Genomic DNA, 15,132 nt, shown 5'->3' with positions numbered 1-15,132 from the left:
TGTTTTGCAAACATCTAGGGAAAAAGTTCTGCAAAACACTGATAATGGCTAAATTAGCCTTTTTTAAGTTTGGCTACATGCGATGACACACACCTATAATCCCAGTACTCAGGAGGTAGAGGCAGGAGGATTGCAAGTTTGACGCCAGCCCAGACCACATGGCAAGACACCGCCTCAAAGAAACAAGGACTGGGGATTTAATTCAATGGTGGAAGTGCAAAGCCCTAGGTTCAATCCCCAGCACTGCACACAAAAAAAGAAAAAGTTTGACCCCTCAACATCTTCAACTAAATCACTGAATATTTCAATCAAAATATTATTTACTTCATTTTATAAATAAAATGAACTATTTTGTCAACAGGATGAACTCTATCTAAAGGAAAGAAGATAAATTATTGTGAGGAGTTACAGAAAGGAAATACAGTGAATTATACCTATATCTTTCAGGAAGCTGGTCCTGTTAACGTAGTGATTGGGGTTCTCTGGCATCACTGAAGTTACTGATTTATTTTCCAGGTTGCTGATAAAGCAAGACAACCTGCTGCTGCATGTTTTATAACTTAGACTCAGAGACAGCATCCTTTTACAACATCCGGACCTCTGTGAATTTGTTCTTTTGTTTTGTTTTGTTTTGTTTTTCTTACTGCATATTTTTCTCATATATTCTTACTACATATATTTTACTCCAAAAGAATATCATAATGAAACCCATTATTTTGTATAGTTAACATATACTAATAAAAAATTTAAAAAAGAATGAAGACTTCAGACCTGTCAATGATGTCAATGGTGACACTGACTTTCCATAGTTATTACATTATTCTAAATATAAGCTATTATTCTGAATTCAGATAAATTTCTATGCTGATAATTTAAATATATATTCTATTAGTAAATTTCTGGTATGTAATATCATACTTGTATTCTTTATGTTATATATTAGATCTTAGATAAGAATGCCTTTGTAAATGGAACTCAAAATCTTGAAACCATGCAATAAAGAATTGCTAAACTTGACAACAAATGGGGAGATGTTGATCAAAAGGTACCAACTTTTATTTACAAAATGAGTTACTGCTGGATCTAATGTACAACATGGTGACTAATAGCATTGCATTGTATACTTGAAACTTCCTAAAACAGAGTTTGTGTTTTCATCACAAAAAATAAGGTTACTATGTGAGGTGATAGATATGATAGATCATAACACAGCTACATCTTTATCAAAACACCATGCTGTACACCTTAAATACTATATTTATTTGCTAATCATATGACAATAAAGCTAGAAAAATTCAATGATATAATAATATTAATAATAGATTGGAAAATATTTTCCATTCCTGTGATTGAAAAAGGGTTAATTTTTCTCATATATAACACTATACTAGAAATCAGTAAGAAAATGACAACAAACAAGCAGAAAAAATGGGCAAAAAACATTAACAGCTGGCAGAAAGGAAAATACAAGTAGGTTTTTAACATGAAAAGATTGTCAACTTCACTTAAAGTAAAAGAAATGTTAGTTCAAACTTCACTGTTAATTCAGACTTTTTCCAAGGGTTACATTTGTTCAAAAAAATAGTAATGTAGTATATTGCTACAGTCTTATACATCACTGGTTGGAATGTTCCCCATGCTCTCATAAAAGCAATTTGCTAATAACTACAAAAAATGTAAAATGTGTGTATCTTTAACATATCCAGTTACACACCCACACACCCTAGACATATGCTAGTGCCCATAAAATGGCAAGTTCATTAACTACAGTACAATATGAAGTGGCAAATAGTGGGAGTTACTCAAAAGTCAATCAAGAGTTGGTTGGTTAATAAATTACAGCAGTCCCTACATTGGAAATAGAATGCTAAGAAGCTGTTTAGAAAAACAAACAACAAAAAGAATGATAGTGTTGCTCATATTCTAGTTTATAAGAAAAATCAATGTGAAAGACCTCTACAAGGAAAACTATACACTTCTGAAGAAAGAGATTGAGGAAGACTATAGAAAGTGGAGAGATCTCCCATGCTCATGGATTGGTAGAATCAACATAGTAAAAATGTCGATACTCCCAAAAGTAATCTACATGTTTAATGCAATTCCCATCAAAATTCCAATGACATTCATCAAAGAGATTGAAAAATCTACTGTTAAATTTATATGGAAACACAAGAGGCCACGAATAGCCAAGGCAATACTCAGTCAAAAGAACAATGCAGGAGGTATCACAATACCTGACTTCAAACTATATTACAAAGCAATAATAATAAAAACAGCATGGTACTGGCACAAAAACAGACATGAAGACCAGTGGAACAGAATAGAGGATCCAGATATGAAGCCACATAACTATAAGCAACTTATCTTTGACAAAGGAGCTAAAAATATACGATGGAGAAATAGCAGCCTCTTCAACAAAAACTGCTGGGAAAACTGGTTAGCAGTCTGCAAAAAACTGAAACTAGATCCATGTATATCACCCTATACCAAGATTAACTCAAAATGGATCAAGGATCTTAATATCAGACCCCAAACTCTTAAGTTGATACAAGAAAGAGTAGGAAATACTCTGGAGTTAGTAGGTATAGGTAAGAACTTTCTCAATGAAACCCCAGCAGCACAGCAACTAAGAGATAGCATAGATAAATGGGACCTCATAAAACTAAAAAGCTTCTGTTCATCAAAAGAAATGGTCTCTAAACTGAAGAGAACACCCACAGAGTGGGAGAAAATATTTGCCAATTATACATCAGACAAAGGACTGATAACCAGAATATACAGGGAACTTAAAAAACTAAATTCTCCCAAAACTAATGAACCAATAAAGAAATGGGCATGTGAACTAAACAGAACTTTCTCAAAAGAAGAAATTCAAATGGCCAGAAAACACATGAAAAAATGCTCACCATCTCTAGCAATAAAGGAAATGCAAATTAAAACCACACTAAGATTCCACCTCACCCCTGTTAGAATAGCCATCATCAGCAACACCACCAACAACAGGTGTTGGCGAGGATGCGGGGAAAAAGGAACCCTCTTACACTGTTGGTGGGAATGTAGACTAGTACAACCACTCTGGAAAAAAATTTGGAGGCTACTTAAAAAGCTGGACATCGATCTACCATTTGATCCAGCAATACCACTCTTGGGGATATACCCAAAAGACTGTTACTCCAGAGGCACCTGCACATCCATGTTTATTGCGGCACTATTCACAATAGCCAAGTTATGGAAACAGCCAAGATGCCCCAGCACTGACGAATGGATTAAGAAAATGTGGTATCTATACACAATGGAATTTTATGCAGACATGAAGAAGAACGAAATGTTATCATTCGCTGGTAAATGGATGGAATTGGAGAACATCATTCTGAGTGAGGTTAGCCTGGCTCAAAAGACCAAAAATCGTATGTTCTCCCTCATATGTGGACATTAGATCAAGGGCAAACACAACAAGGGGATTGGACTATGAGCACATGATAAAAGCGAGAGCACACAAGGGAGGGGTGAGGATAGGTAAGACACCTAAAAAACTAGCTAGCATTTGTTGCCCTTAACGCAGAGAAACTAAAGCAGATACCTTAAAGCAACTGAGGCCAATAGGAAAAGGGGACCAGGAACTAGAGAAAAGGTTAGATTAAAAAGAATTAACCTAGAAGGTAACACCCATGCACAGGAAATCAATGTGAGTCAATGCCCTGTATAGCTATCCTTATCTCAACCAGCAAAACCCCTTGTTCCTTCCTATTATTGCTTATACTCTCTCTACAACAAAATTAGAGATAAGGGCAAAATAGTTTCTGCTGGGTATTGAGGGGGGGAGCGGGAGGGGGTGGAGTGGGTGGTAAGGGAGGGGGTGGGGGCAGGGGGGAGAAATAAACCAAGCCTTGTATGCACATATGAATAATAAAAGAAAAATGAAAAAAAAAAGAAAAATCAAGCCATACATTTTCTAATGGGGATTCATTTTAATAATGGTATTATTGACAAGGAAATTTGTTTATCTTTGTGGGATACAACATTTCAATAATTGTAATCATAACTGATACGATAACACCAGGACATACCAGATTTTTAGAAATTCTGCACAATTTCTGGAACACACATTTAAACATGTACCTATACAAATGCAATCTAACAAGATTTACCATCACACATTATTTGACAAAGCTTCCCATGAAACTTAGCACATCGAAAATGGCTAATCACCCAAGGACCAATGAAATAGAAGCCCCAGAAACAAACCCACACAGCTACAGCCATCTGATTTTGACAAAGGAGCCAAAACATAAATTGGAGAAAAGGCAGCCTCTGCAACAAATGTTCTTGGGAAACTGAATATCCATCTATAGAAGACTGAAACGAGACCACTCTTCTTACCCTGTACGAAAATCAATCCAAAGTATATCTTAATGGAAGATCTAGAACTTTGAAACTACTACAGGATAACATAGGTAAAAACTCTTGACAGTATAGGCATAGGCAATTACTTTCTAAATAGGACTCAAATTGCCCAGGAAATAAGAGCAAGTATTGACAAAGGGCCTGCATTAAATTAAAAAGCTTCTGCACACCAAAAGAAACAATTACCAGGTAGAAGAGACAGCCCACAGAATGGAAGAAAAACTTTGCAAACTATTTATTGCAGAAAGGGTTAGTATCCAGAATATATAAAGAGCTCCAAAATTTAACACCAAAAGAGAAATAATTCAGGGCAAAGAAATTGAACAGACAGCTCTCAAAAGAAATAGAAATGGCAAATGAATACATGGAGAAATGTTCAATATCCTTAGTCATAAAGGAAATGTATCACAATGACACTGAGATTCCATCGCACCCTAGTAAAAATGGCAATTATCAAGAAAATAAACAACCAAAGCTGATGAGGATGTGGGGAAAAGGAGCCTTTATACGCACTGGTAAGAATGTGTATGAAATCAGTATGTTGGTTCCTCAATAATGCCTCAATAATGATGGTGATAATGTGACATGATTGCAAAGGGGGACTGTTGGTGGGACAGCACGATAGGGAAAGGGAAAAGGAGGGAGATAGGTGGTGCCTTTGATCAAAGTACATTATATGCATGTATGAAAATAGCATAAGAAAACTCACTAAAAACTTTAAACTCTAACTTTAAAGGGAAATAAAAGGGGTGAATTTCATCAAAGTACATTATATACATGTACAGAAATGTCACAATGAAACCCCTTTGTTCAATTAATTTATGCTATAAAAATAAACTTTTTTTAAAAGTCTATTTAGTTTAACATGTCTCTCATTATAAGAAGAGTAAACAAATTCTTTTGAGATATTCCAAGAGCCATCTGGAAAGTCTCAGAGTTAGTTTGGGGTCAAAAGGACTTCATTAAGAATCTGATTTGGGCAAGTTGTCAAAAGTGTCAAAAGACTAAAATACTTAATTCATAGGATCACAGATTACGATACAATATTCAAATAACCAAGAACATGATAAAAGTTACCATCAATTATAAGAAATTGTTCTGATAGGACATGATATAATTTTCTTTTTCTCTTTACCTCTCCCTTCTTTCCTCCCTTCCTCCCTTTGCTTCCTTCCTTCCTTCTTTCTTCTTCATTCTCTTGTCTTTCCTTTTTTTTTTGCACCATTCCTGGAAGTACTGCAATACCAGGTCGATGTGAGGATGTTCCAAAAATCCATTTAATATATTGTCCTCAGCTAGAGGACGTTATCAGATATTAAACTGATAAGAACAGATACTACATTTGATCTTAACAGAAGGCTGAGAAGTGATTCTTCTCTTTCTTACTATTCTTCTTCCTCCTCTCCTTACTCTTCCTTCTCATCCTACTCCTCCCTTTCTTCCTCTCCTTCTCTTTCTCCTTCTCCTTGTTGTTGTTCTCCTCCTCCTCCTCCTTCTACTTTTTCTTCACAAGTGGGGTTCTTAGCATTCATATTTCATGACCGTGAATCTTTGAAACATGTTAGTGACAGGCAAGGATCCTCCGACCTCCTGTGATCTCAGCATATTCCTGGGTGTAGAATGAAGTCTTTTTTTTTTCCTGTGTCAAATATTTATCTAATGAGAATGATATTATTCTGACGTACATAAAGTAAAACTATGGCCAACTGTTCTATATATGGTGGTAGTAAACTGATCCCAAGACAAAATTAGGAATACTAATACTATCCATACTACCTCCACAGTAATAGAAATAAAACAGGAGTCTCTCTATATACAATAGAAGTCTCTTGATATACAACTCTAGATTTACTCTCTCTCTTTCTCTCCTCTCTCTCTTTCTTTCCCTCTAATAAGCTGTTGTAAACAAGAAATTTAACCACAATACCTATGTTTTATATAAACAACACCAAAAGCAACAGAATTAAAACTTCAGTTTGACTCTGATTCAGCAGGCTAGAGTAGCACACTTGTGGGGTCTTCTTGCCTCTCTTGTAACATTTCTTCCCCATCTTCCCACATAAGCTCTGAACTGCAAATTCCTAACCAATGTCCAAATCTGCAGCAGAGACACACACACAGTTTGCTTCCCCCTCTGGAAGTCTTCCTCTTGCCTTTGGCTGGAAAGAACACAGGAATCAAAGCATTTCCTTGAACAATGGAAGCCAAGATAAATCCACTTATTCTAAGAAACAATAGAAATGAAATTTCCACTGAGATCAAACTCAACACAGCTGATTAGTGTTTCTTTCATGCTAAGTGTTTGGCTCAGATGTGAGGTTAGAGGTTAGGAGATGAGATCCATTAACTCTTTTATTAAACATGAACATTGACCAAAAAGCAATGAACTTGTGTTTCCCTTCTTCAAATGCCTTTTCTCATTCTTAACGATTCGTATTAAGTATCCCCTCTTGGACCAAATTTTTGTTTGGTTTTCATATTTTTCTGGTTTGAAAGTAAAAGGCTTATTCTACAACAATTAACAAACCAGACCACCCACCAACTGCTATAGTCTTTGAGTAATACTTTCATGTGTGATATGTTGTGCTTTCAATTCATCTTCCGTAGCAATTATATTATGTTTGTGAAAAGGCCCAAGTTTTGACTTGCTGTTTCAACTTAATATAGAACCTATGTAGACAGGAGTGTATACCAGAATATACTTCTGCATCCAAAATTCAGCAATTAAGTGTACTGTCTTCTTTTCAATACATTGGGAACTTAAATCAGCTTCAAGTGCAACTTATCTGCATATCCTGTTATGATGAAGTTATATTAGTAGGTTCTTGATGGTTCCAGAGGTATAATCATATTTACTATGTAACTATATACATATATTTTTTCATCTTGAGTGTGTCCTCTCTTTTCTCCCCTGACCATTTAGCCTAACATACTCACTCTTCTATCAAACTTCACATGCTATTAGTTACCTTTGCATCATCTCTGCCCCTCTTTTCCTCTTTGATTCTCTTTCATGATGTTAATTTCCATCACTTTATATACTCTAGATTCTTTTGTTGTTCAAGTCTTGAGTTTCTAACTTCACAGCTGCGCCTGACAACATTCAACAGGCTCACCTCACCTATACAAACCTCCAATATTTCCCCACGTCTTTAGACTCTTTCTAACTCTACTCATTTCCTTTATTTTGGGTCCACCATTGTCCTCAGCAAGATGATCCTGGGGCAGCCTGGTTGAGAATCAGGAAAATCCCATCTTGGAACCTTGCTTCTAAAGAAGCATCTCCCCATTCTAATTTACACTGGACCCTGTTCACTGGTGCAGAGGCAGAAAAAAGGCATTCAGTATTATATCCCCAGCATCTAACACAATTTTGCTCATATTACATTCTCTGTGAACAAATATTAACTGGATGAATTTCTAGGACAGTAACAAAAAGTATTTCTGCTACTTGCCCACATAATTAAATCAACAAGCTTGATTCATTGACAAGACACAAGATACCTACTCTGGTCTTTATTTCCCTGCTCTGCATTTTGCAGGCACAGACACATTGTGTACTACAGCTTATACACACAATGAACTCTGCGGATTTATCTTGATCTCATTAAACAGCATGTTCAGTGAGAAAACATTCTGATGGAAACCATGAAGCCACCCTCTGTGATCATTATGAAATTCTAAGTTTTTCAAAATGATTGTAGCCTAACAAAATAAATTGGAGATGATTCTGAAGATTTGCTATCTTAATTATCTTTCAAAATAAGAGATAGTATTAGGCTGGGATGCTTTGAGGATGCCTGTTATATTCATTTCCTAAAGCTTTTATTTTTGTAAACCAGCTTGTACTAGTCTATTCAAGCTGTTATAACAAAACATCATAAATAAGGTAGCTTTTTAAAAAATAGAAATTTATTTCCCACAGTTCCAGAGGCTGGGAAGTCCAGGCACCAGCAGAGGTGTCTAGTAAGGGTTCACTTTTTCATGAATGACAAGTTCTTATTGACTCCTCACATGATAGAAGGAGCATACAAGCTCCTTTGGCTTCTGTTTTTTGTACACTGATCCCAGAGAGGGAGCCAAGTGAGGGCTCAGTGACTTCTCCCAGCCCCACCAAGCACACAAGTCACCAAGGAGGTAAATGAGAAAAGAGCAGAAGTTAGCCTCCTAGTGAATTTCTTAATGTTCCATTTAAAGAATCAAAGTGAATGTTTTCTTCATGCAAACTTAGATTCAGAAGTACTGTCCCCCATCACATGGGTGATGAAATGATCCTGAAAGTCATCCTGATTCACATCCTGTGATTCCAGAGGAAAGGAATTGGTCTTCCTTTTCTAGGTTTTTTATTACCGGGGTTCTCAAGGTTAATTTATCAGTAAATAAACAAACAAGTGCAGTGAGATTAAAAGAAGCTTTAAAGTATAGGGATTCTTGTAATGAGAGAAGAGTTTCAGTCATGGGCAGGGTGGAAACCCACTGGGAATATCTCCATTATTGAAAGACCGCAACAAAGAGAAGCTGGTGTACTAGAAACTGATACCTTCTGTGCCTGAGTTTCCTAACTCATCTGAATCTCATTGTCACAACCTGAGATGATGAGTCACTGGAATTTCTAAATCAAATGCAGTTGGCAGTAGATTAAATGCTGAAGCTGAAATTCCCACCAAGCCTGTTTTTGTAACCTGTGAAGCACAATCAGTTCAGGACCTGTTTCCTGAAAGCATAATCCCAACTTCCCAGCTACTCTGCAAACTTAAAAATGGACTCAACCTTCAACTGGAGAGTGTGAGGAGCCCAAAAAAGAAACAAACTTGTTCTTCAAGTAAAAACTTCAGGGTGGGGTGGGAAGGGGAAAAGTTTACGATAATAACTCGCTCCCTTTTAAATAGTTCTCCAAAAGACTTCATGTATAATTATTAACTTACTTTGTATTTTGCTAATAAACTTCTTTTTACTGAAGTATAATATACACATAGAAAAGTACACAAACCATGAGTGAACAGATGGCCAAATCAAGGTATAGAACATTACCTATTGCCAAAATTTCCATTATTTGCTCATGGAACCACTGTTCTAACACAATACACTACACTTGCCTATTTCTCAATTCTATTACAGATGTACTTTAGTGTGTGTAGATCTTTTTACTCCTATTATATTTAAGAGGTTCATCCTTATAGCCTATTGTAGTAATCCCTTTATTAGCATTATTGTTTAATACTCCTTTGTATGGACATGCCATAACTTACTTATCCATTCTAGAGTCGATGGACATTTGCAGTTTCCAGCTGGGAGCCGTTAGGAGCAGTGCTACAGTGTGTACTCTAGCAAGTCTCATTTGCTGCCCATTTCTGTTGGGACTCATCCAAAGAGTCAGTCTCAAGTCAGGTTTGTGGTAATATGTTCCAGTAGCAATGGAAAACTCACAATTGCCTTCTCATACGTTTATTGGCCACACGATATCCCTGGTTATGTGCTCTGCCCACTTCTCAAAATTATGACCTTTCTCTTTTGAGAGTTTCTGATCTATCCTGCATTCAAGTCTTTTATGGAAATTGACATTTGTAATACATTCCGTGGCTTATTTCCTTTACTATCTGTGTGTGTGTGTGTGTGTAACATTTATTTGCTCTATGCTCTTAGGAAGAGTGTGTGTGTGTGTGTGTGTGTGGTGTGTGTGTGTAGAGTTTGTACTCAGGGCAGGGCCCCAGCTCTGGTTTTTTGCTCTGGTTATTTTGGAGATAAGATCTCGCTTTTTGCGCAGGCTAGCCTGGACTGTAATCCTGCTACTTATGCTTCCCCTTATAGCAGGGCTAACAGGTGTGCACCACTACACACATTTTTTCCACTGAGATGGGATCTCCTAAGATTTTTTGCCTGGACTGGCCTAGAACCCTGATCCTCCTGATCTCTGCTGCCTGAGTAACTGGGATTACAAACATGAGCTCCCAGCACCTGACTCTTAATGATATATTTTGAGAAAACAAAGTTCTCAGTTTTAATTATGTCTAATGTATTTATATTAGCCTTTATGGTGAGTGCTTTCTGTGCATGCTTAAGAAAACCTTGTCTGCAAGGACGTGAAAATATTCTCCATGTCATTTTCCACAAGCTTTATTGTTTTGACCCACCTAGAACTGACATTCGAACATCATGGAAAATAAGTGCCAGATTTGCCTTTTTTCCATGCAATGCCAAAAGATGTGTTAAAAAGAGCTTCTTGTCCTCACTGTATTACAGTGAGAGAAAACATGCGGTATTTGCCTTCCTGAGTCTGGCTCACTTCATCTTATTCCATCTATTTTCCTGCAAATGACATAATTTCATTCTTCTTTATAGTTGAAAAATAATCCATCGTGTGTATACATATGACACGTTTTCTTTAGCTATTCTTCTGTTGATGGGAAGCTAGGCTGATTTAAAGTTGGTATCTCAAGTTTAAATCAATTTGGAAGTTTTAATGAATGCATAGGAAAGAACTTGTTGATGACTAATTCAAGATTCTTTAGTGCCAGGCACTGGCGGCTCACGCCTGTAATCCTAGCTACTCAGGAGGCAGAGATCAGGAGGATCACGGTTCAAAGCCAGCCCAGGCAAATAGTTTGCAGGACCTCATCTTGAAAAAACCCATTACAAAAAAGGACTGGTGGATTGGCTCAAGGTGTAGGCCCTGAGTTCAAGTCCCAGTACAAAGAGAAAAAAAAAAGATTCTTTAGTTATACCTAAAAGCAATCAGACATCCATCTGGGGCCTAAGAAGAGTCAGCCTCATTTGACAGATTTTTTAAAAGGTCATTAGGAAGTATGATGAAAAAGCACATGCATGCATGCATTAGAATTAAAAAGACAAACAATACCAAATGTTGGGATACATATGGAGAAAGAAGAACTTCATACATTACCAGTGCAAATATAAAACAGCAGAGCCACCTGGAGAACAGTTTCTCAGAAAGAGAAATACAATTTCACCAGGCAACCCAGCAATTCCTACAAGTAGGTACCTACCCAAGACAGATAAAAATCTATGTTCATACAAAGACTTATACATGAGTAATTGCAGTATCATTTGTACATAACATAATAGTCCCAAACTGGAAATAATCCCAACATCAATCAACTGATGAGTGGATAATGAAAATGTAATATGTCCACATAATGAAATACAATTCAGTAATAAAAGGGAATTAATTGCTGTTACATGGTATAGCATAGATGAACAGACCAAAAAACATCATGCTAAGTAAAAGAAGCCACATGCAAATGATTATAAACCATATGATTATGTCCATATGAAGTGTCCAGAAGGTGAAAATCAGTAGATCTGCAGATGAGCACTTACTTGGATCTGGGTAGGAAAGTGGCAGTTATTATTCTTATTAATTATTTTGTGGTATTGGGGTTTGAACTTAGGGCCTTGACCTTGCTAGGCAAACACTCAACAGCTTCAGCCACACCCCTATCCCTTCTTGCTTAACTTTATTTTTCAGGTAGGGTCTCGTGCTTTTGCCAGGGCTGGTCTCTGGGATTACAGGCATATCCCACCATAGCTAGCTTGTTTTTGAGATAGGGTCTTACTTACTTACTGCCCATGCTGTCTTCAAGCCACAATCCTCCCATCTCTACCTCCTGCATAGCTGCACTACCCTGCCCAGCCAGAGAGTAAGGATTATCAACTGCCAACAGGCACAAGGAAACTTGCTAGGGATGGAGATATTCTAACACTAGATTATGGTGATCATTTCACAACTGTATAAATTAACTAGAGTTATTAAATTTTGTAGAATGAAAATTTATACCTCAATAAGACAGTGGAAAAGGCAACCAACCTGGGACGAGAGGAGAGGAAGTAGAGATAAACAAGTTGGCAGTATATTAATCATTACTAAAGCTGGATAATGAGTATTGGAGTTTTACTATACTATTCCTCCTACTTTTATGTATGCTTGAAATCTTTCATAGTAAGAAGTTATGAAAGATGAGAGATGAAATTTAAATTGCTTTATAAAGACACTCCATTGAGTATTCAATGTGATTCAATATAGTTACTGTACTTACATTTCATTTCCAAGCCAGTCCACTAAGTGTGGCAGTATTCTACAGAAAATTGGCCAAGGACATGCAAAATGATTGGGGTGTTAACTAGATTTGTATTTTTAGAGTGTGTCCAACCTATAGATTTAATAGGCCTAGTAAACTCAAAAATCCCGTTGTTCTGAAATCATTAAGCTAAAAGAGGCATAAAGGGTCACTAGATGGCCTCTGCTTCTGAAAGGGTCTTATACATTAGGGCTCTCTTTTCCTTTTTAAGCATTTAGAGCAGTACATATGAGCATCATTCAAAATCCCTTTGGAATTGAAATCAATGTGCGTCAACTCCTTGTATAGCTATCCTTATCTCAACTAGCAAAAACCCTTGGTCCTTCCTATTATTGCTTATACTCTCTCTTCAACAAAATTAGAAATAAGGGCAAAATAGTTTTTTTTCTGCCGGGTAGCAAGGGGTAAGGGGGGGGGTAAGGGAGGGAGCGGGGAGGGGGTGGGGAGGAGAAATGACCCAAACATTGTATGCACACATGAATAAAATAAAAATTTTTTTTTAAATCCCTTTGGTATTTTAGGTCAACAAAATTGGGCTGTGTTAATGAATACTTTCCTTTAATTTGCTGATGATCAAGTCAAACAAATTATATTAAGAAGCCAGAAGCAGGCTATGAATCCATTCTATGTCTTCTTTTTAATAAAAACAAATGAAGGAAAATTACTGATAAACTAAATACGTGTATCATTGGAGAGTTCTTAAGCAACTTTGTTTAAGATACTACAATATCTGACTGGTTCATGGGACATTTCAATGTACCTGAACACTAGTAGTTGGTAACTGGACAAAGGGACATATCTGATGGGTCTTCCATGGACAGAATGACAGCAAGATGGCACCATCTGTTGGAAAGAAATGCCAGTCACCATACATATTTTTGACATAGGAGAAAAATTGTGTATTCTTTCTAAAGGACCAGACAAAGAATTTTGTTAAAATTAGAAGCTATAAGTTCAGTGGAACAAGTACCAAATTGTGTTTATACATCACATGGTCCACGGGAGCAATCTATTTTTATAACTGTACTGGTAAACATCACACACACAATGTTCACCGCCTTAATTTTCTTCCACTACTTTAAACTCTGATACAGCTACTCAGAGCCATGTCTCATCTGTTCCACTGACTTCCTGGAAATTTCTTATCTTGATGATTTTTATAGTTCTAGAGACTGATAATGGGTTTGACGGGACTGTCAAAAATTTTGTATAGTACATGGAAACTCTCTTTCAAAACCAAATAAAAACATAAATAAACAGATGTTCCTATGGCAACACAAATCCATGGAGAAGATGCTTGTTTTGTATTTGGGATAAAATTTGTAGCCTAATCCAATGTGTATACCTCCTAACTCCAGAGTGTGTGGCCCCCTATTTAAGCTCAGTAAGTACAAGAGGTGACAAAAAAGGATTTTCACTACTTACAAAGACCCAGAAATCAGTCCTTTAGGTCCAAATTCTCTTCCTCAAACTTTCAAGTTCCTAAGAACTCAATGCTTCTAAAATCTGGTGCTGAAAGTAGATAAAACATGCCTACTTACAACCACCAGTCCAGAAAGTTCTCCAGTCCTCTCCTGGAAGATATCCAGTATGGTGCAAAACAAATATTTTTAAATATTGTCCAGCACATAACCTTTTTATAAATGATAAATCCTGCCATCCAAATTGATAAATCCTAAATCTGTACTTAGTTTTGAAAGAAAATGTGCTGGAAGAGTCACAGTACATACACTACAAAAGGTTCTGTCTATCCTTCTTGTCCTACAATCCACTATCTGTTCAAGTCAGAAAGAACACTTTTAAGTGAGACAATGGAAAAGTTTCCAGGGGTTATAACTCCCTATCAATTGAAGATGAACTCTTGGAGCTGTGTGTCAATAGTTCACACCTATAATCCCAGCTATACAGGATGGATAGTGGTTCCAGGCCAGCTGAACAAAAAATTCACGAGACCTTCATCTCAGTGGGGAAAAAAAATGGGTGTGGGGGGTATACACCTGTCATCTCAGCTATGGCTGAGGCTCATGGTCCAGGTTGGTAGAGGCTATAAAGCAAGACCCTATCTCAAAAATAACCAAAGCAAAAAGGGCTGGCAGCATGCCTTAAGTGGTAGAGTGCTTGACTATGAGAGCCCTGAGTTTGACCACCAGTAACACACAGACACACAGACAGACACACACACACACACACAAAGACACTTGGGGCAGGTATCTTGCGGCAATAGAAAAGAAGCAAAAATGGATGCAGAATTGCCAGCTCTTGTTAGAAAACTGTAACTCCAGAGACAGCAAACATCTGTAGCATGGGGCCCTTCTTCCTCTTGGCAGACATTGCTACTGAGTTAGAACTCAATCCAGTCATCTCCAAAGAGGGGAGATGAAATCATTTTTTGCAAGGTGGAAAGAAAATATTCAAACATTTCTAGTTTTAAAGTCTGTTTTGCATATGTTTTCCAGTGTATTTAATAAATCACTACATGATGATTTATAAATATACACACATATAAATATTGGCTAAAGTAATTAAACCATATGTTTTACCAATAGATGTGAGAGATCATACAAGTTTGGAGTCCACTATTAAAAGAAACCATAACCAATAAGTTGGAATTGTTTTAAGGAGTAAAATCTAA

At 36.8% G+C, this 15,132-nt stretch overlaps 1 pseudogene; it reads right to left on the bottom strand.

Moving 5' to 3' along the window:
• Positions 1-5,615: 5,615 nt before the first annotated feature.
• On the bottom strand, positions 5,616-5,775 carry LOC141415798 (U2 spliceosomal RNA; annotated as a pseudogene).
• Between the last annotated feature and the right edge of the window lie 9,357 nt (positions 5,776-15,132).

This window comes from Castor canadensis, chromosome 1, assembly GCF_047511655.1.
Source record: "Castor canadensis chromosome 1, mCasCan1.hap1v2, whole genome shotgun sequence".
NCBI lineage: Eukaryota > Metazoa > Chordata > Mammalia > Rodentia > Castoridae > Castor > Castor canadensis.
The sequence above is the reverse complement of the archived record's forward strand: the minus strand, read 5'-3'. Positions and strand labels throughout refer to the sequence as shown.